At 47.3% G+C, this 23189-nt stretch overlaps 1 protein-coding gene across 1 annotated transcript in view; it reads left to right on the forward strand.

Moving 5' to 3' along the window:
- LOC309397742 (uncharacterized protein) overlaps positions 1–23189 on the forward strand; it is a 295216-nt gene that overhangs the window by 12825 nt on the left and 259202 nt on the right. The gene's annotated exons all lie outside the window — the stretch shown is intronic.

Consider the following 23189-nt stretch of genomic DNA (forward strand, 5'->3'; position numbering starts at 1 on the left):
GCACTGCGGGTCAGTCCTTCGCTGTTTCCAGGGCAGCACTGCGAACCAGATTTAAAGTACCCCGTTGCCTGGATCTGAGCCACGGGCCTTGAGTTTGACACCCCTGTTATATTCCATTTGAAGTCATGGCCCTTTTTCTCCCACTGGGATGAAAACATTGGCAGATCCCAGAAAGGTCAAAGGTGAAAGAAGGCACTTGAACCCAGGTTGCAAGATTGGGAACCATGTCTGATGACCCCTATATCCATGGCGCAGTTATTTGAGATCCTGTCTTAAATTTTACTCCTTCATTCTTTTCCCTGCCTCCGGGATCTGCATGAGCACAAAACACTAAGGAATATTGTGCCTTTAGCCCATCTGTTGCTGCGGGCACCAGGCTGGGATGGCGGGCAAAATATATGGGTAGGGTGGTTGGAAGCTATCCGTATCGATGGTGCAGTGGTTATCAATTTCGCTAATGCGCAAAAGTTCCCTGGTTTGAAACCAGGCAGAAACAGATCTTTTCTCTGCATTGCAGCCATTCTAAGCTCCAAGCAAGTACAGGAAATAGCCGACTTCTAATCCAATCTGGAAAAGGAGGCCCCAGAATTTCCTCATTCCGAGAGCCTCCAAGCTAATACATTTTTTGGGTGAGGGTGGGGCTTTCCTCGTCCCATGCTTGATGTGGTGGTGGTGGTGGGGCTCTTCCAACTTGATGGAGGCTCTGGGCATCAAGTTGGCCTCTTTCCTCTGGGATGTTGGAGAAAGGGTATAATCAGGGTTCCAAGTAACACCCCAACAAAAGAAGACTCCAAGGCCTGAAGTTCCTCAAAGTTCCATTTTATTAGAGATGTCATATTGGCACATCTGGGAAAACCCGAATCTGAAATAGTCCAGGTTTTCCCACCCAAATGAAAGCCCAGGTCCCTGCCCAGCACCCACATGTCCCAATCAGTCACCGTCCTAACTGGAGATGCCTCCCGGTCCCGCTACTCCAGGTGCAGGGCAAGATGTCCTTGAGTCTCTGAGAAAGGAATGTTATTTTGACTATATATGTCACTGCGTTAATTGTTTGCTAGCCGAGCCGAAGAGTTACTGTGCAGGTCATAGGCCTTATCAGCAAGTGATTTACTGCGCATGCTTTTTAACATGTTTCTTAATACATCACACATTCCAGAGACTTTTGATCTTCTGTTCGTCTGCCAAGAAGGTGGGCGACAATTGCTCTTGCCAAAATGTAACAATTAGATAGATTGGTTTATTTTTATATTAAAGTTTGTTTTTAATTAGAACATGTTATCGGTTTTTATTTCTTATCTGGAGATATGCTAACAAGGAGGGGCGACGATCCACACCTCGATCGAGGGGGAAGGAAAACTTTCCATTCCTTCTCAATATATCTCCCACACGCCATATAATTCCCCCCTTCCATTTTCCCATAGCACTAAATGTGGCAGGCCTGAAGGCCCAGTGCAAAAGATGGCTTCCAGGCCTGACACTCATCCTGTAGGCCACCAGGGAGATGCCATGTCGGTCAGCTGGAAGATAGCAAGCCTAACAACTTTGACACTGATGGGTGCTGTGAGAAGGTTTTGAGGAAGCATCTCCATACCTTCTGGCACCTCTGCCTGAAAACCCGGGTGGGTGGGGCAGGGGTCTCTCTGCAGGCCACCAACAGTTGGGGTTTTTCCAAGCAGGGAGAAAGTGAAAGTCTCAAAGGAAAGGACACTCCTGCTTTCTTGCCAACCGTCCCACTTGCAGAACCCGAGGCTGGAGCTGATGCCCCACCCAAGAAGAAGCTGGAGAGACAAAAGCCACCTTGTCCTTCCCTGGTGGTCTAGTGGTCAGGATTCAGCGCTTTCACCGCTGCGGCCCGGGTTCGATTCCCGGCCAGGGAAAGCTTTTGCTTCCAAACCATCCAACATCCTGCAGGTGGAATTTTCAGGGAGGCTCCTTTTCATGGCAAGATAGGCTGAATTGGCCAGGAAATTGCCCTGGCTTCCCTTTCTCTTGCCTCCCTATTCCACTCCACCCTCTGGTCCTCTAGTTGGATTGACAGAGTCTCCATGCAACCAGCCTCCCTTGGACCTTCAGAAAAGGCAGATGATGACTGCAGGGATTTCCAAAGCTGCTTTTTTCAGGAGGCAACTGGACTTCCTTGTTTTTCCCTGACGTTTCGCTTCTCCTTCAAGAAGCTTCTTCAGCTCTGATTGGATGGTGGGGAACGGAAGGATTGATATTCCTTGCAGACATTCCATTCCCCACCGTCCAGTCAGAGCTGAAGAAGCTTCTTGGAGGAAAAGCGAAAAGTCTTCAGAGAAAAACAAGGAAGTCCAGTTGCCTCCTGAAAAAAGCAGCTTTAGGATAACCATGACCTGGGTGATTGAGAATCACCATAGACAACTGCAGAATTGCAAGAGACTTGGAGGGTAAAAAGCTGCCTATGATCCATGGGGGGGCGGGGGGGCACAGGTGGGTGTCAGCACTTTAAGTAGGTTGAGGTGGAATGGTATGTGTTCTGACCCCGCCCCCCGGCCTGTGAATAAACCAGAACACAGGCTTGGCTGTTTGCCACTGTTTAATTACCAAGATAACGACTCCTTTGGCGGAGAGCCCAGACAACTCACTTTCAAGCAGCGTAGCTTAGCAGCAACCGAGATAGTTCAAATGAACAACGCAGATAGTCCAAACGAACAGACACGTCTAGAATATACAGACAGATTTTCTTCACTACTAATTCGAATGGTTGTTTCCTGCAAATGTCCCCTCCCAACGCCTCACCTATAAGCTCTCTTGGGAGGGGACCAATCCACAACCACCTGTGCTTAATCATCTTCTGTGAGTCTGCCTACGGAGTTGCTGCTTCCGTTTCTCAGCCCTTCTCAATCTAGCATCAGGGACAAACTGCCTTTGATCCTCCCCACTGCTCCATGCCTCAGGCGCCTCCTGGTGGCCAACAGCCCCTCTGGTCCCTGCTCTGGATCTGAACCCTGCACAGGGTCTTCCACATCACCCAGGGCAGACTCATATGGTTCCTCGCTATCCGAGTTCATCAGCAGCTCAACCGGATCCTGCTGGGCCACAACAGGCATGCCACATTTCTGAGGCACACAAAGAGTCATGGGGTCTGGCTGTTGAACAGCTGCAGGTATCCTACCCTTTGTGGTGATGATGTTACCCATTCAGTCAAATCAGACTCTTAACAATTCTATGGGCCACGTCTCTCCACATATTCCAATCTTGTACTTCTTTGAGTTTTTCTATGCTGTGGCTAGTGTCAGTTCAAAGTTAGAATATAACAACAGAGTTGGAAGGGACCTTGTAGGTCATCGTCCAACCCCCTGCTCAAGCAGAAGACCCTACACCATTTCTAACAGATGGCAGTCCAGTCTCTTCTTGAAAGCCTCCCATGATGGAGCTCCCACAATTCTGAAGGCAACCTTTGTTCCATTGGTTGATTGTTCCCTCTGTCAGAAAATTTATCCTTCTTTTTAGGTTGAAACTCTCTATCAATTTCCAACAATTATTCCTTGTCTGGCCTTCAGGTGCTTTGAAAATTAGGTTGACAACCCACCATGGCCAATTCAGCTTCGATGGTGCCCAGCCACAATGCTCTTCGATGGCCTGGTTTCCTTTTGCCAGTAACTCTTGCAAACGTAACAGCTTTGTCCGGTGAATTCTCCTGCAGGACATTGCCAAAGAGAATGAGTCACAGTTTCATGATTTGGGCTTTTAGTGACATGTCTGATGTTATGCACTCCAACCTTCCCTTTGTATAATGGCTGAGAGGCAAAAGTGCTGAACTGTGACTGCCCCATGCTCCCTAACCCTGGATTTGAATCGCGCCCCCATTGGCAAGAATGGGGATCTCAGGAAATTATTTCTACATTTGTCACTCCTGCTGAAAATGCAACATGAGGTCCATGACAGCCACCAAGAACGTGACTCTTTTTCTCTCAATGAAAACAGAATCCGGGATCAAAACCTCATGTGGTGATGCTCCCTGTACATCCTAGAAGAGCAAAAGGTGGAAGGAGACATGCCAGCCGGGACTCGAACCCGGGTCGCAAGGTTGGAAACCCTGCATGATGCCCTTACACCACTGGCACAGCTGTTGAGAGGCTGTCTCGAGAGAAACAATATTTACATCCAGGGTTTCTCTTTTCCCATCTGACGGAGGAAGAGAGGAACACGCTGGGTCTGGTGATCAAGGTATCTTATTGCTGTCTAGCCAGCCTATCTATGGATGCTCAGGTGGGGGAAAGCGAGAGGGAGGCCTGTGCCAGGTCTCTGTGGCGCAATGGGTTAGCGCGTCTGGCTGTTAACCAGAAGGATGGTGGTTCGAGCCCACCCAGGGACGGCCTGTTTGATGAATTGACCAATATTAGATGGAAGTTACAGAATGTTTATCTATTGGGTTCTTTATCTTAGAACTGCAGATCCCACCTTCTCTATTTTTTTCTGCCATATTTAAATATTTAGCCATCTGCTCCATGAGCTCTGTGCTCTGGAGGGCAAATGTTTCTAAGGCATAACAATTATTCAACCTATCGTATTATAGAAATAACAGTCTGGAATGATCAGCCAAAGATATGGGCATACCAGCTGAGAGGCACCCATACCTCTGGTTTCTGTAGTGTAGTGGTTATCACGTTTGCCTCACATGCAAAAGGTCCCTGGTTCGAAACCAGGCAGGAACACTTCTTTTTCTCAGCACCTCAGCCATTCCAAGATCCAAATAAGTGTGGGAAATACCCCCCCCCCCCCATACAAAGATCAAGGAGCATCCCACATTCTCTTCTCCCTTATCAAAAAGGGAATAGGGAAGCAGAGGATCCTTTAAAACCATTGACCAAAGAAGATTTAATCATCATGAGCCAAAAACTACAGAAAAAAAAAGACCTTAACAGTTTTATGGCTTCACATTCTGCAGCAGTAAAGAAGAGGATGCAAAGCCTCCATCTCTGTGGCAGGGAAATGCTTTCGTTGCATGAATCCAGCACTTACAGTGTGACACTCCCTCCACTGGGAACCTTTCCTGCTGTCGGAGTTGATATTCCTTCCAAGGAGAAGCCAGAGGGATGACAGCCACTTTGTCCTTCCCTGGTGGTCTAGTGGTCAGGATTTGGCGCTCTCACCGCCACGGCCCGGGTTCGATTCCCGGCCAGGGAAACCTTTTGCTTCCAACCTATCCATCATTCTGCAGCTGGAATTTTCAGGAAGGTTCATTTTCATAGGAAAGTAAGCTGAACTGGCCAGAAACTTTCCTCCCTTTCGCCCCATCTTTTCTCCCATCCTATCTCATCCCAGCCTCTGGTCATCCTATCAGGCTTGATAGAGTCTCCATCCAACCAGCCCTCCTTGCACTTCAAAGAAGGCAGATGACGACCACAGGAATTGCAAGAGGCTTGGACGGTGCAAAGCTGCCTATGGTCCACTTGGGGGAGAGAGATTGGCATCAGCTCTTCAAGGAGGCTGAGGGGAACTCTGGAGCCCAAGGGGTCAAGGGGTCTGGCTGTTGATCAGAAGAGCGGGGGTTGTTTGAGTTCACCCAAGAACACCTGCAGGTACCCTTCCCTCGAAAAGATGGCTGAGTGGGGGAGCTGACGGAGAGCTAACCCCCTGTGCTCTGTATGCATGGATTCAAATCCCATCTCAACTGTCACTTCTTCCACTGATAGGCATTCTGGGGCTTCAGCTCTGGTTATCCTCACAAACCAAAAGCAGAGGAATGCCCAAGAGGAGGACATCCTGAAGTTACTTCTACATTTGGCTTCCTGCTGAGGATCCAAAGTGACGTCAGTGCCAACCATCAAGATCATTTCTCTTCTCCCCCTAAAACAGAATCCGGGATCAAAACCTCATGTGGTGATGCTCCCTGTACATCCTAGAAGAGCAAAAGGCGGAAGGAGACATGCACCAGCCGGGACTAGAACCCGGGTCACAAGGTTGGAAACCCTGCATGATGCCCTTACACCACTGGAACAGCTCTTGAGAGTCTGTCTCAAATGAAGCAATATTTACATCCAGGGTTTCTCTTTTCCCATCTGACGGAGGGAGAGAGGAACACGCTGGGTCTGGTGACCAAGGTGTCTTATTGCTGTCTAGCCAGCCCAGCTATGGATGCTGAAGTGGGGGGAAGCGAGAGGGAGGCCTGTGCCAGGTCTCTGTGGCGCAATGGGTTAGCGCGTCTGGCTGTTAACCAGAAGGATGGTGGTTCGAGCCCACCCAGGGACGGCCTGTTTGATGAGTTGACCAATATTAGATGGAAGTTACAGAATGTTTATCTCTTGGGTTCTTTATCTTAGAACTGCAGATCCCAACTTCTCTATTTTTTTCTGCCATATTTAAATATTTAGCCATCTGCTCCATGAGCTCTGTGCTCTGGAGGGCAAACGTTTCTAAGGCATAACAATTATTTAACCTTGAATGATCAGCCAAAGATATGGGCATACCAGTTGAGAGGCACCCATACCTCTGGTTTCTGTAGTGTAGTGGTTATCACGTTTGCCTCACACGCAAAAGGTCCCTGGTTCGAAACCAGGCAGAAACACTTCTTTTTCTCAGCATCACAGCCATTCCAAGATCCAAATAAGTGTGGGAAATACCTCCCCCCATACAAAGATCAAGGAGCATCCCACATTCTCTTCTCCCTTATCCAAAAGGGAATGGGGGAGCAGGGGATGCTTTTAAGCCATTGACCAATGAAGATTAGTTGTCCTGAGCCCAAAACTAGAGAATAAAGGCCTTAACAGTTTTATGGCTTCACATTCTGCAGCAGTAAAGAAGAGGATGCAAAGCCTCCATCTCTGTGGCAGGAGATGCTTCCGTTGCATCAATCCAGCACTTACAGTGTGACATTCTCTTCACTGGGAATCTTTCCTGCTCTCGGAGTTGATATCCCTTCCAAGGAGAAGCTGGAGGGATGACAGCCACTTTGTCCTTCCCTGGTGGTCTAGTGGTCAGGATTTGGCGCTCTCACCGCCACGGCCCGGGTTCGATTCCCGGCCAGGGAAAGCTTTTGCTTCCAACCGATCCATCATTCTGCAACTGGAATTTTCAGGAAGGTTCATTTTCACAGCAAAGTAAGTGAAACTGGCCAGAAAATTGTCCTGACTTTTCTTCCCCCCGCCTTTTTTTTCCTTCTCTTTCCTCCCATCCTATCTCATCCCATCCTCTGGTCATCCTATCAGGCTTGATAGAGTCTCCATCCAACCAGCCCTCCTTGCACTTCAAAGAAGACAGATGACGACCACAGGAATTGCAAGAGGCTTGGACGGTGCAAAGCTGCCTATGGTCCACTTGGGGGAGAGAGATTGGCACCAGCTCTTCAAGGAGGCTGAGGGGAACTCTAGAGCCCAAGGGGTCAAGGGGTCTGGCTGTTGATCAGAAGAGCGGGGGTTATTTTGAGTTCACCCAGGAGCACCTGCAGGTACCCTTCCCTCGAAAAGATGGCTGAGTGGGGGAGCTGACGGAGAGCTAACCCCCTGTGCTCTGTATGCATGGATTCAAATCCCATCTCAACTGTCACTTCTTCCACTGATAGGCATTCTGGGGCTTCAGCTCTGGTTAGTTTGATAATATGAAATTTTATGTAAACAACCCACAGAGATTATGAGAGGAGGTTTAAAATTTTATATAGAATATGTTATAAAGATGTATTCTGATTGGATGATATTAGGATGATTTAATGGAATGTTATCATATAATCCTATTGTAGATTTTGAATATTAGATATAAAAGGACGTAAAAACAATTATAGTCAAACTAAGGTTGAGATATAATAATTGTGATACACATGAAGAAAGGTGAATTTAAAATATGCAATTTGATGTGAAAAGCAGGTGGTGACTATGGAAGAGATGCATGGAAATACTGTAACCAACTGACACACTTTCTACAATTTGTAATGGAAGATGGTTTTTTTTATTTTTTATTTTTATGTTTGTTGTTCAAAAACAAATATTGTTTTTTTTTAAAAAAAAAACATCTCAGCTGTCACTTATTCCAGTCATAGTCATTCTGGGGCTTCAGTTCTCGTTATCTTCAGAAACCAAAAACAGTGGAAGACCCCGGGCCTTACTTGAAGAGCAAAAGGTGGAAGGAGGCATGCACCAGCCAGGACTCGAACCCGGGTCGCAAGATTGGGAACCCTGCATGATGCCCCTACACCACTGGCACAGCTGTTGAGAGTCTGTCTCGAGAGAAGCAATATTTACATCCAGGGTTTCTCTTTTCCCATCTGACGGAGGGAGAGAGGAACACACTGGGTCTGGTGACCAAGGTATCTTATTGCTCTCTAGACAGCCCAGCCACGGATGCTCAGGTGGGAGGAAGCAAGAGGGAGGCCAGTGCCAGGTCTCTGTGGCGCAAGGGGTTAGCGTGTCTGGCTGTTAACCAGAAGGATGGTGGTTCGAGCCCACCCAGGGACGGCCTGTTTGATGGTATGATTCAGAACAAATTCAGAGATTGAATGCTGCACCCAGCTCTTCATCTGGAGGCTTCAATTCTCACCTAGTCAATACTTTTTTCTCACTACATATTTAAATGTAATCTGTATTTTTATTTTTTGCCTTCCAGAGTTCAGGAGGAAGAACAAGGAAGACTTATTCATAATCAGTGACTGAGGTGAAAGGGGGAGGGATCTCCCCACGTGTCCTGAGCTTCTTCCTTCGGACAGAGTCATGCTTTAAGTGGCATAAGGCAGTCCAATGCGGTCCTCGGTGGGAGCTGCTTGTGGCAAAGATTAGGTCACCTGCAGGTTACTTCTAGGAAGGCAAAAGGGGGGAGGAGGAAGTGGAGGAGAAGAGGAGGAGATACTCAGATCTGACTCACAACTTACAAACGTAACAATAATGCCTGAGCAGTTGCTGACATCGTTTGCCTACCAAGTGAAATAAGAAGGCTGGATGAAAAGCAGAACCATTAAACGTGGAGGACTTTGGCACTGGAGGCCAAGAGATGTTAGGGTTAGGGTTAACCAGAGGGGATGGGGAGGGAGCCCCGTCTGTCCTGAAGCAGCTGCTACACCTGAGAGAGAGTGGAAGTGAGGCCCCTGCCTGTCTCTGTGGCGCAAGGGGTTAGTGCGTCTGGCTGTTAATCAGAAGGATGGTGGTTCGAGACCACCGAGGGACGGCTGTGGGTTCCCCACCCCCTTGACGAGGTGGCCGAGTGGTGAAGGTGATGAACTGCTAATCCATTGTGCTCTGCACGCATGGGTTCGAATCCCACCCTCGTCGACGCCTTTTCTTTCTGGTTGCAGGATTTGGAGGTGGAAGGATTAGTCCCACTCTGTATATTGGAAGGGTGAAAAGCTGAGCTGAGACCCTATTTTTGCATTGCTTGTGCTCTTTCTTCTGGGAAAGTATTATTCCATAGTCTCATTTCTTTTATCACTTTATTCTGCCAATGGAATCTATCACCCCCTATATTCTTGATGAATGCCTGTTTGCTCCAGACAAGGAGAACATCCGTCAGTGCCATCCTTGAGTTTGCTGACAGCTCGGAAACTTTTCTGATGCTTGAAATTTGGAGAGGAGCAGAAAAAGTCTCCATTTCCTCTTCCTGCCTTCTTTCTCAGATATAGACCAAAAAGATCCAGAGATCCTATTACGGTCTCCTCCAGTTCTCCTTCTGCATTTCTAGCGACTGCAATCCTCAGCCATGAAGTGGAGAGATGAAGGTGCTGGAAGGCTGCAGTCTCCCTTCCCTCTTTCCATCCAAAGAAGTTTGCATCTTGCAAGTATCCCAGGAGATGAGCCCTGTACATTCTTGTACATTCCTTGAAGAGCAAAAGGTGGAAGGAAACACGCGGCAGCCGGGGCTCCAACCCGGGTCGCAAGGTTGGAAACCCTGCATGATGCCCTTACACCACTGGCACAGCTCTTGGGAGTCTGTCTCGAGAGAAGCGATATTTACATCCAGGATTTCTCTTTTCCCATCTGACGGAGGGAGAGAGGAACACGCTGGGTCTGGTGACCAAGGTATCTTATTGCTGTCTAGCCAGCCCAGCTATGGATGCTCAGGTGGGGGAAGCGAGAGGGAGGCCTGTGCCAGGTCTCTGTGGTGCAATGGGTTAGCGCGTCTGGCTGTTAACCAGAAGGATGGTGGTTCGAGCCCACCCAGGAACGGCCTGTTTGATGAGGTGACCAATAATAGGTGGAGGTTACAGAATGTTTATCTCTTGGGTTCTTTATCTTAGAACTGCAGACCCCACGCTCTCTATTTTTTTCTGCCAGATTTAAATATTTAGCCATCTGCTTTATGAGCTCTGTGTTCTGGAGGGCAAACATTTCTACAGCATAACAATTACTTAATCTAGAATGATCAGCCAAAGATATGGGCATACCAGTTGAGAGGCACCCATACCTCTGGTTTCTGTAGTGTAGTGGTTATCACGTTTGCCTCACACGCAAAAGGTCCCTGGTTCGAAACCAGGCAGGAACACTTCTTTTTCTCAGCACCACAGCCATTCCAAGATCCAAATAAGTGTGGGAAATACCCCCCCCCCCATACAAAGATCAAGGAGCATCCCACATTCTCTTCTCCCTTATCCAAAAGGGAATGAGGAAGCAGATAATGCTTTTAAGTCATTGACCAAAGAAGATTGAGTCATCATGAGCCAAAAGAGACCTGGAGGGTGCAAAGCTACCTATGGTCCACTTGGGGGAGAGAGATTGGTGCCAGCTCTTCAAGGCGGCTGAGGGGAAGTCATACCCCAAGTCTCTGGCGCCCAAGGGGTCAAGAGATCTGGCTGTTGACTAGAAGAGTGGTGGTTGTTTTGAGTTCACCCAGCAGTACCTGCAGGTACCCTTCCCTCAACAAGATGTCTGAGTAGGGGAGCTGATGGAGAGCTAACGCCCTGTACTCTGTATGCATGGATTCAAATCCCATCTCAGCTGTCACTGTTTCCACTGATAGTCATTCTGGGGCTTCAGCTCTGGTTATCCTCACAAACCAAAAGCAGAGGAAGGCCCCGGGTCCAAGGGGGAGCATATCCTGAAGTTATTTCTATACCATACTTCCTGCTGAGGATCCAAGGTGATGTGATTGCCTGCCATCAAGAGCATTTCTCTTCTTCTTCCACTAAAACAAAATCTGAGGTGAAAACTTCATCCGGTGATGCTGCCTGTACATCTTTGAAGAGCAAAAGGTGGAAGGAGACATGAGCCAGCCGGTACTCGAACCTGGGTCACAAGATTGGGAATCCTGCATGGTGCCTCTATACCACTGGCACAGCTCTTGAGAGTCTGTCCCGAGTGAAACAATATTTACATCCAGGGTTTCTCTTTTCCCATCTGACGGAGGGAGAGAGGAACACGCTGGGTGTGGTGACCAAGGTACCTTATTGCTGTCTAGCCAGCCAAGCTATGGATGCTCAAGTGGGGGGAAGCAAGAGGGAGGCCTGTGCCATGTCTCTGTGGTGCAATGGGTTAGCGCGTCTGGCTGTTAACCAGAAGGATGGTGGTTCGAGCCCACCCAGGGACGGCCTGTTTGATGAGTTGACCAATAATAGGTGTAGGTTATAGAATGTTTATCTATTGGGTTCCTCATCTTGGAACTGCAGATCCCACCTTCTCTATTTTTTTCTGCCAGATTTAAATATTTAGCCATCTGCCCCATGAGCTCTGTGCTCTGGAGGGCACACGTTTCTAAGGCATAACAATTATTTAATCTAGAATGATCAGCCAAAGATATGGGCATACCAGTTGAGAGGCACCCATACCTCTGGTTTCTGTAGTGTAGTGGTTATCACGTTTGCCTCACACGCAAAAGGTCCCTGGTTCGAAACCAGGCAGAAACACTTCTTTTTCTCAGCACCACAGCCATTCCAAGATCCAAACAAGTGTGGGAAATACCTCCACACACACCCTATACAAAGATCAAGGAGCATCCCACATTCTCTTCTCCCTTATCCAAAAGGGAATGGGGGAGCAGGGGATGCTTTTAAGCCATTGACCAAAGAAGGTTAATTGTCCTGAGCCCAAAACTAGAGAATAACAGGCCTTAACAGTTTTATGGCTTCACATTCTGCAGCAGTAAAGAAGAGGATGCCAAAGCCTCCATGTCTGTGGCAGGGAAATGCTTCCGTTGCATCAATCCAGCACTTACAGTGTGACACTCCCTCACTGGGAACCTTTCCTGCTCTCGGAGTTGATATCCCTTCCAAGGAGAAGCTGGAGGGATGACAGCCACTTTGTCCTTCCCTGGTGGTCTAGTGGTCAGGATTTGGCGCTCTCACCGCCACGGCCCGGGTTCGATTCCCGGCCAGGGAAAGCTTTTGCTACCAACCTATCCACCATTTTGCAGCTGGAATTTTCAGGAAGGTTCATTTTCACAGCAAAGTAAGCTGAAGTGGCCAGAAAATTGTCCTGACTTTCCTCCCTTTCGCCCCATCTTTCCTCCCATCCTATCTCATCCCATCCTCTGGTCATCCTATCAGGCTTGATAGAGTCTCCATCCAACCAGCCCTCCTTGCACTTCAAAGAAGGCAGATGACGACCACAGGAATTGCAAGAGGCTTGGACGGTGCAAAGCTGCCTATGGTCCACTTGGGGGAGAGAGATTGGCATCAGCTCTTACAATACAATACAATACAATAGTAGAGTTGGAAGGGACCTTGGAGGTCTTCTAGTCCAACCCCCTGCCTAGGCAGGAAACCCTATACCGTTTCAGACAAATAGCTATCCAACATCTTCTTAAAGACTTCCAGTGTTGGGGCATTCACAACTTCTGGAGGCAAGCTGTTCCACTGATTAATTGTTCTCACTGTCAGGAAATTTCTCCTCAGTTCTAAGTTGCTTCTCTCCTTGATTAGTTTCCACCCATTGCTTCTTGTTCTACCCTCAGGTGCTTTGGAGAATAGTTTGACTCCCTCTTCTTTGTGGCAACCTCTGAGATATTGGAATAATGCTATCATGTCTCCCCTAGTCCTTCTTTCTCTTAAGCTAAACATACCCAGTTCCTGCAACCGTTCTTCATATGTTTTAGTCTCCAGTCCCCTAATCATCTTTGTTGCTCTTCTCTGCACTCTTTCTAGAGTCTCCACATCTTTTTTACATCGTGGCGACCAGAACTGAATGCAGTATTCCAAGTGTGGCCTTACCAAGGCATTATAAAGTGGTATTAACACTTCACGTGATCTTGATTCTATCCCTCTGTTGATGCAGCCTAGAACTGTGTTGGCTTTTTTGGCAGCTGCTGCACACTGCTGGCTCATATTTAAATGGTTGTCCACTAGGACTCCAAGATCCCTTTCACAGTTACTACTACTGAGTAAGGTATCACCTATACTGTACCTGTGCATTCCGTTTTTGTTGCCTAAATGTAGAACCTTACTCTTTTCACCATTGAATTTCATTTTATTAGATAGTGCCCAATGTTCAAGTTTGTCAAGATCCTTCTGTATCTTAAGCCTATCTTCTGGAGTGTTGGCTATTCCTGCCAGCTTGGTATCATCTGCAAATTTGATGAGTTCCCCATTTATTCCCTCATCCAAATCATTGATGAAGATGTTGAAGAGTACTGGGCCTAAAACAGAGCCTTGGGGTACTCCACTGCATACTTCCCTCCATGTAGATGCAGTTCCATTGAGAACTACACGTTGAGTGCGGTTGGTCAGCCAGTTACCAATCCATCTGGTGGTGATGCTGTCTAACCCACATTCTTCTACTTTATCTAGTAGTAGGTTATGGTCTACCTTATCAAAAGCCTTACTGAAGTCCAAGTAAACTATATCAACGGCATTCCTCTGGTCCACTAATTTTGTCACATTATCAAAGAATGCAATAAGATTAGTCTGGCATGATCTGTTTTTGACAAATCCATGTTGGCTTTTGGCTATTACTTTGTTTGCTTCTAGGTGTTCGCAAATTCGTTGCTTGATTATTTTTTCCAGAATCTTTCCTGGTATCTTCAAGGAGGCTGAGGGGAACTCTGGAGCCCAAGGGGTCAAGGGGTCTGGCTGTTGATCAGAAGAGCGGGGGTTGTTTGAGTTCACCCAAGAACACCTGCAGGTACCCTTCCCTCAAAAAGATGGCTGAGTGGGGGAGCTGACGGAGAGCTAACCCCCTGTGCTCTGTATGCATGGATTCAAATCCCATCTCAACTGTCACTTCTTCCACTGATAGGCATTCTGGGGCTTCAGCTCTGGTTAGTTTGATAATAGGAAATTTTATATAAACAACCCACAAAGATTATGAGAGGAGGTTTAAAATTTTATATAGAATATGTTATAAAGATGTATTGTGATTGGATGATATTAGGATGATTTAATGGAATGTTATCATATAATCCTATTCTAGATTTTGAATATTATATATAAAAGGACGTAAAAACGATTATAGTCAAATTAAGGTTGAGATATAATAATTGTGATATACATGAATATAGGTGAATTTAAACTATGCGATTTGATGTGAAAAGCAGGTGGTGACTATGGAAGAGATGCATGGAAATACTGTAACCAACTGGCACACTTTCTACAATTTGTAATGGAAGATGGTTTTTTTATTTTTATGTTTGTTTGTCCTTGTTCAAAAACAAATATTGTTTAAAAAAAATCCATCTCAGCTGTCACTTATTCCACTGATAGTCATTCTGGGGCTTCAGGTCTCGTTATCTTCACAAACCAAAAACAGTGGAAGACCCCGGGCCTTACTTGAAGAGCAAAAGGTGGAAGGAGGCATGCGCCAGCCGGGACTCGAACCCAGGTCGCAAGATTGGGAACCTTGCATGATGCCCCTACACCACTGGCACAGCTGTTGAGAGTCTGTTTCGAGAGAAGCAATATTTACATCCAGGGTTTCTCTTTTCCCATCTGACAGAGGGAGAGAGGAACACGCTGCGTCTGGTGACCAAGGTGTCTTATTGCTGTCTAGCCAGCCCAGCTATGGATGCTGAAGTGGGGGGAAGCGAGAGGGATGCCAGTGCCAGGTCTCTGTGGCGCAATGGGTTAGCGCGTCTGGCTGTTAACCAGAAGGATGGTGGTTCGAGCCCACCCAGGGACGGCCTGTTTGATGAGTTGACCAATAATAGGTGGAGGTTACAGAATGTTTATCTATTGGGTTCTTTATCTTAGAACTGCAGACCCCACGCTCTCTATTTTTTTCTGCCAGATTTAAATATTTAGCCATCTGCTCCATGACCTCTGTGCTCTGGAGGGCATGTGTTTCTAAGGCATAACAATTATTTAACCTATCCTATTGTAGAAATAACAGTCTGGAATGGCCAGCGAAAGATATGGGCATACCAGTTGAGAGGCACCCATACCTCTGATTTCTGTAGTGTAGTGGTTATCACGTTTGCCTCACACGCAAAAGGTCCCTGGTTTGAAACCAGGCAGGAACACTTCTTTTTCTCAGCATCACAGCCATTCCAAGATCCAAATAAGTGTGGGAAATACCTCCACACACACCCTATACAAAGGTCAAGGAGCATCCCACATTCTCTTCTCCCTTATCCAAAAGGGAATGAGGAAGCAGATAAGTCATTGACCAAAGAAGATTTAGTCATTATGAGCCAAAAGAGACTTGGAGGGTGCAAAGCTATCTATAGTCCACTTGGGGGAGAGAGATTGGTGCCAGCTCTTCAAGGGGGCTGAGGGGAAGTCATACCCCACGTCTCTGGAGCCCAAGGGGTCAAGAGGTCTGGTTGTTGACTAGAAGAGCGGAGGTTGTTTTGAGTTCACCCAGGCGCACCTGCAGGTACCCTTCCCTCGAAAAGATGGCTGAATATAGGAGCTGATGGAGAGCTAACGCCCTGTACTCTGTATGCGTGGATTCAAATCCCATCTCAACTGTCACTGTTTCCACTGATAGTCATTCTAGGGCTTCAGCTCTGGTTATCCTCACAACCAAAAGCAGAGGAAGGCCCCGGCCCCCGGGCCCAAGGGGGAGCATATCCTGAAGTTATTTCTATATCATGCTTCCTGCTGAGGATCCAAGGTGACGTGATTGCCTGCCATCAAGAGCATTTCTCTTCTTTTTCCATTAAAAGAGAATCTGTGGTGAAAACTTCATCCGGTGATGCTGCCTGTACATCCTTGAAGAGCAAAAGGTGGAAGGAGACAAGGGCTAGCCGGTACTCGAACCCGGGTCACAAGATTGGGAATCCTGCATGGTGCCTCTATACCACTGGCACAGCTCTTGGGAGTCTGTCTCGAGTGAAACCCTAGATGAAACCCTAGATGAGTTCAAATCACCAGGACTGGATGGATTACACCCCAGGGTTCTGAAGGAACTAGCAGACGAGATCTCAGAACCACTGAATTATATCTTTCAGAGATCCTGGAACACCGGGGAACTACCAGAGGATTGGAAAAGAGCTGATGTGGTTCCCATCTTCAAAAAAGGGAAAAAATTAGATCCAGGAAACTACAGACCTATCAGCCTAACCTCAATACCAGGAAAGATTCTGGAAAAAATAACCAAGCAACGAATTTGCGAACACCTAGAAGCAAACAAAGTAATAGCCAAAAGCCAACATGGATTTGTCAAAAACAGATCATGCCAGACTAATCTTATTGCATTCTTTGATAATGTGACAAAATTAGTGGACCAGAGGAATGCCGTTGATATAGTTTACTTGGACTTCAGTAAGCCTTTTGATAAGGTAGACCATAACCTACTACTAGATAAAGTAGAAGAATGTGGGTTAGACAGCATCACCACCAGATGGATTCGTAACTGGCTGACCAACCGCACTCAACGTGTAGTTCTCAATGGAACTGCATCTACATGGAGAGATGTATGCAGTGGAGTACCCCAAGGCTCTGTTTTAGGCCCAGTACTCTTCAACATCTTCATCAATGATTTGGATGAGGGAATAAATGGGGAACTCATCAAATTTGCAGATGACACCAAGCTGGCAGGAATAGCAAACATTCCAGAAGATAGGCTTAAGATACAGAAGGATCTTGACAAACTTGAACATTGGGCACTATCTAACAAAATGAAATTCAATGGTGAAAAGAGTAAGGTTCTACACTTAGGCAACAAAAACGAAATGCACAGGTACAGTATAGGTGATACCTTGCTCAGTAGTAGTAACTGTGAGAGGGATCTTGGAGTCCTAGTGGACAACCATTTAAATATGAGCCAGCAGTGTGCAGCAGCTGCCAAAAAAGCCAACACAGTTCTAGGCTGCATCAACAGAGGGATAGAATCAAGATCACGTGAAGTGTTAATACCACTTTATAAGGCCTTGGTAAGGCCACACTTGGAATACTGCATTCAGTTCTGGTCGCCACGATGTAAAAAAGATGTGGAGACTCTAGAAAGAGTGCAGAGAAGAGCAACAAAGATGATTAGGGGACTGGAGACTAAAACATATGAAGAACGGTTGCAGGAACTGGGTATGTCTAGCTTAAGAGAAAGAAGGACTAGGGGAGACATGACAGGAGTGTTCCAATATCTCAGGGGTTGCCACAGAGAACAGGGAGTCAAACTGTTCTCCAAGGCACCTGAGGGTAGAACAAGAAGCAATGGGTGGAAACTAATCAAGGAGAGAAGCAACTTAGAACTGAGGAGAAATTTCCTGACAGTGAGAACAATTAATCAGTGGAACAGCAGTTCCCTCCAGAAGTTGTGAATGCCCCAACACTGGAAGTCTTTAAGAAGATGTTGGATAGCCATTTGTCTGAAACGGTATAGGGTTTCCTGCCTAGGCAGGGGGTTGGACTAGAAGACCTCCAAGGTCCCTTCCAACTCTAATATTGTATTGTATTGTATTGTATTGTATTGTATTGTATTGTATTGTATTGTATTGTATTGTATTGTATTGTATTGTATTGAAACAATATTTACATCCAGGGTTTCTGTTTTCCCATCTGACGGAGGGAGAGAGGAACACGCTGGGTCTGGTGATCAAGGTATCTTATTGCTGTCTAGGCAGCCCAGCTATGGATGCTGAAGTGGGGGGAAGCGAGAGGGAGGCCAGTGCCAGGTCTCTGTGGCGCAATGGGTTAGCTCGTCTGGCTGTTAACCAGAAGGATGGTGGTTCGAACCCACCCAGGGACGGCCTGTTTGATGGTATGATTCAGAACAAATTCAGAGATTGAATCTGCAGCCAGCTCTTCATCTGGAGGCTTCAATTCTCACCTAGTCGATCCTTTTTTCTCACTAAATATTTAACCGTAATCTGTATTTTTATTTTTTACCTTCCAGAGTGCAGAAGGAAGAAGGCATACCTATTCGCAATCAGTGACTGAGGTGAAAGGGGGAGGGATCTCCCCACGTGTCCTGAGCTTCTTCCTTGGGACGGAGTCGTGGTTAAGTGGCATAAGGCAGTCCAATGCGGTCCTCGGTGGGAGCTGCTTGTGGCAAAGATTAGGTCTTTCAGGTTACTTCTAGGAAGGCAAAAGAGGGTGGAGGAGGAGGAGGAGGAGGAGGAGGAGAGAAGCTACAGCCGATACTCAGATCTGACTCACAACTTACAAACTTAACATCAATGCCCTCTCGATGACTGAGCAGTTGCTGAGATCGTTTGCCTACCAAGTAAAATAAGCATGCTGGCTGAGAAGCAGAATCATTCAACGAAGAGGGGCTTTGACACGTGAGGCCAAGAGATGTTAGATGCAAAACAAGACGTGGTTGATTGTAGAGCTGCCAGCGTGGAAAAATGAGAGGTGCTTGGAGACATCTATTAGAAATCAAAAGCCTCCTTTAATCTCTCCTGGTGTGGAGACTGAAGCCAAAGCCTCCACCTCTGTGGCAGGAGATGCTTCTGTTGAATCAATCTAACATTTACAGTCTGGCCCTCCCCCTGCACCCGCCAGAGGGGATGGGGAGGGAGCCCCGTCTGTCCTGCAGCAGCTGCTACACCTGAGAGAGAATGGAGGGGAGGCCTCTGCCTGTCTCTGTGGCGCAATGGGTTAGCGCGTCTGGCTGTTAACCAGAAGGATGGTGGTTCGAGCCCACCCAGGGACGGCCGTGGGTGCCCCACCCCCTTGACGAGGTGGCCGAGTGGTGAAGGTGATGGACTGCTAATCCATTGTGCTCTGCACGCGTGGGTTCGAATCCCACCCTTGTCGACACCTTTTCCTTCTGGTTGCAGGATATGGAGTGTGAGGTTGAAGGATTAGTCCCACTCGGTATATTGGAAGGGTGAAAAGCTGATCTGGGTCTCTATTTTTGCATTGTTTGTGCTCCTGGGAAAGTATTATGCCATATTCTCATTTCTTTTATCACTATTATTTTGCCAATTGAATGCGTCACCCCCTGTATTCTTGATGAATGCCTGTTTACTCCAGACAAGGAGTGTCACTGCGTTAATTGTTTGCTAGCTGAACTGAAAGAGTTATTGCGCAGGTCATAGGCTTTATCAGCAAGTGATGTACTGCACCTGCTCCTCACACATTCCAGAGACTTCTTTACTTTTGATCTTTGTTCGTCTGCTAAGAAGGTGGACGAGAATTGCTTTTGCCAAAATGTGACAATTAGATAGATTTGTTTTATTTCTATTTTCATTTTATTTTCATATTAAATGTTTATTTTCATTAGAACATGTTCTCGGGTTCTTTATTTTCGCTTCTTGAAGATATGCTGTTTGGAAAAGCCGTCGATTCCAGACCTCATTAGTTCAGGGTGAAATATTTCCCCTGACAAGGAGAACATCAGGGCGGTGACTTCTGCAGCTGTCTAGTGGCCTCACGTATTTAGAAATCATTTTTATGCAAGTAGTCCTTGACTTACAACAGCACTGAAAAAACAACTTATGATAATTTTTCACACTTACATCCGTTGCAGCCATCCCCCATGAACACATGATCAAAATTCAGACGCTTGGCAAATGGCTTACATTTATGATGGCTGCACTCCTTTTGAGATCACGTGATCCCCTTTTGCAACTTCCCGACAAGCAAAGTCGATGGGGAAGCCAGGTTCACTTAACAACCATGTTATTAACTTAACTGCAATGATTCACTTAACAGCTGTGGCAAGAAAGGTTGTGGAAGCTGCATCACTGGAGGTTGTTAAGAAGAGACTGGACAGCCACTTATCTGGAATGGCGTAGGGCCTCCCGCTTGAGTAAGGGGGCTGGACTAGAAGACCTCCACGGTCCCTTCCAAATCTGTGATTTTATATTCTATTCTGTATTCATCACTGGAGGTTTTTAAGAAGAGACTAGACCAGTGATGGCGAACCTATGGCATGCGTGCCACAAATGGCACACGGAGCCATTTGTCAGGGCACGCGAGGCGCTGCCCTGTTAGCTGGCCAGCACGCGTGCACGCGGGCCAGCTGAGTTCACCTTTTTAAAAACTATTTTTCGCCTTCCCCAGGCTCCAGAGGCTTTATAGGAGCCTGGGGAGGGCGAAAAGAGCCTCCCCTCCCCGGAGGCTTCAGGGACCATCCGGAGGCTTCCCTGATATCTTCGGAGCGCTTGAAACCACCCTCCGAGCAAACCGGAAGTGACTTCCGGTTTGCTCGGAGGGTCGTTTTCAGCATTCCGAAGGCTTCAGGGAAGCCTCCGGACGGTCCCTGAAGCCTCCGGAGGGCCTCCAGCGGGGGGCGAGGGAGGCTCTTTTCGCCCTCCCCAGGCTCCTATAAAGCCTCTGGACCCTCGGGAGAGCGAAAAAAGCATGTAAAAATGGGGTCGTGCGTTGTGCGCGCATGCGGACTGGGGGTTCGTACGTTGCATTATGGGTGCGGCACGCCCGCACACGACCCCCCTGCGCTCCCCCCACTTATGGCACGCGAGCCAAAAAAGGTTCACCATCACTGGACTAGACGGTCCCTTGTCTGAAATGGTATAGATTAGAATCTCCTGCTTGAGCTAGACAAGAAGACTTCCAAGGTCCCTTCCAGCTCTAGTCTGATTCTAATCCAGGTCATAAAATGGGGCAAAACTCACTTAGCAAATGTCTCACTTAGCAACAGAAATGTTGGGTCTGATTGTGATCATAAGACGAGGACTACTGGCATTTTCTTCCCCCCGTTTTGCTGATTTGTCCAGGTCTGCCTCCTCTGTTCAGTGTTTATATGCAGAATATTTAGTAAGGTAAGAAGTCCATGGGACACCTGGAAGAAGCATTAGGGATTAAGCACGAGGTGGGTTATTATTCCCCAATCCCCCTAGAGCAGTGATGGCGAACCTATGGCACGCATGCCACAGGTGGCACGCGGAGCCATTTGTCGGGGCATGCAAGGTGCTGCCCTGTCAGCTGGCCAGCGTGCATGTGCGCGCTGGCCAGCTGAGTTCACCCTTTTTTAAAGCCATTTTTTGCCCTCCCCAGGCTCCAGAGGCTTTAGGAGCCTGGGGAGGGCGAAAAGAGCCTCCCCCGCCGCCCGGAGGCCCCCTGGAGGCTTCATGAACTTCCCTGAAGCCTCGGGAGCGCAACAAAACCCGCCCTACGGGCAAACTGGAAGTTCAGGAACGGACTTCCAGTTTGCTCGGAGGGTCGTTTTGACTGCTCCGGAGGCTTCAGGGAAGCCTCCTGAGGGCTTCCGGGGCGGGTGGGGGAGGCTGTTTTCGCCCTCCCCAGGCTCCTATAAAGCCTCTGGAGTCTGGGGAGAGTGAAAAAAACATGTAAAAAATGGGGGGGTCGCTCCTGCAGTGCGCACATGTGCACTGGGGGAGTGTCACACATTGCATTATGGGTGTGGCACGCCCACACACGACCCCCCTGCGCTCCTCCCACTTATGGCACGCGAGCCAAAAAAGGTTCGCCATCGCTGCCTTAGAGCCAAGTGGTAGGTAAGGCAACTCCCCTGTCAGCCTTACCTCTCGCTGTTCAGCTTGCCTCCCCACTACCTATTCATTGTCTAATTAGGTAACAGCCCATTTTTTTCTGAAACACCACTGGTATTTTCCCTCCTGGATTCAGCAGCTTCATTCCTTACCAAGGAGACAAACCTGTTTCTGGATTAGGTGCTGAGGCCAGAATGAAGGCCAACCTCTCAAGAGCCGTGGTGGTTAGTATTGCAGGTTAATTCTGATGACTGCCAGCAGTTCGATTCTCACCAGCTCAAAGTTGTATCAACCGTCCCATTGACATATGCAGAGAGAAAAAACAACTCCTGGGACATAATTTTACCAAGAGTATCATTTTACTGTTAGATCCATATAGGCACGGAAGAAGCAAAGCCAATTCTAAAGGTTCCCACAGAAAGTGCCATAGGCAAATTCCCCCTTTCGGCCATCCACCATCCATTGTCCACCAATCCAATGCATTCTTTGTGTTTTGAGAAACAGTCTGTCATCTGAAGCTCTCATAACAGGACCTTGAAGCATAGGAACTTTCTCAGACTTAGCTGGCTCACTTGGCTCCCTCAGCCCTCCCACCAGCTCCCCCAAGGATTCCACCTCTCTATTCGGTTTCTGTTCTTAAACTGCAGGTGACAATAGATTCCGAGTCAGGCCTTCCATCCTTCTGAGTAAAATGAGGACCCAGATTGTTGGGGGCAATATGCTAACATTGTAAACCACTTAGAGAGGGCTGTAAAGTACTGAGAATCGGTATATAAATATAAGTGCTATTGCTATATGGATAGTCCTCAACTTACAATGATTTGTTTGAAGTTACAATGGCACTGAAAAAAGTGACCCTTGACCCTTCCTCAGAGTTACAACTGTTGCACTGGCCGCCCCCACATGATTGGGATTTGGACGCTTGGCAATTGGCTTGCATTTATTTACAAAGGTTGTTGTGTCCTGCAGTCACACAATTGTGATTTGCCACCTTCCCAGCCAGCTTCCAACAGGCCATGTCAAGGGACAGCCAGATTTGTTTAACAAGCATGTGGTTTACATAACAGTTCTGTGGTTCACTGAATGACCATGGTAAAAAAAAAGGTCATAAAATTGGACGTGGTCACTTGAAGCCTCATTTAACAATCGCACCACTTAGAGTGCACAAAGGGGGCAAGTGTTGAAATATCAAGATAGAGAAATAACCATTCTGAAACAGATCCCCAAGAAAGTGAAAGAGAAAAGGAAAACTTATTCGCAATTAACGAAGAAGCTATACCAGAAGGGGGTGTGGTTTAGATGGTTGATGCCTGAAGGCATGTTAATATTCTGGGAGGACACAAGAGTTAGAATTAACACAACCATAGGGGCTCAGGCCTTTATGGAAAAAAACAAAGCACTCCTAGATAAACCTGATGATCTGACACCAGATCTACAAGACACGGGAGGGGCCGGAGCCCTGCTGCCGGGGGGAGAAGGGGCAATACCAAGAAAACTCAGATCACAAAAATGAGTAAGAA

The sequence above is a fragment of the Natrix helvetica genome, assembly GCF_964273705.1.
Source record: "Natrix helvetica genome assembly, chromosome: 1".
Taxonomy (NCBI): Eukaryota; Metazoa; Chordata; class Lepidosauria; order Squamata; family Natricidae; genus Natrix; species Natrix helvetica.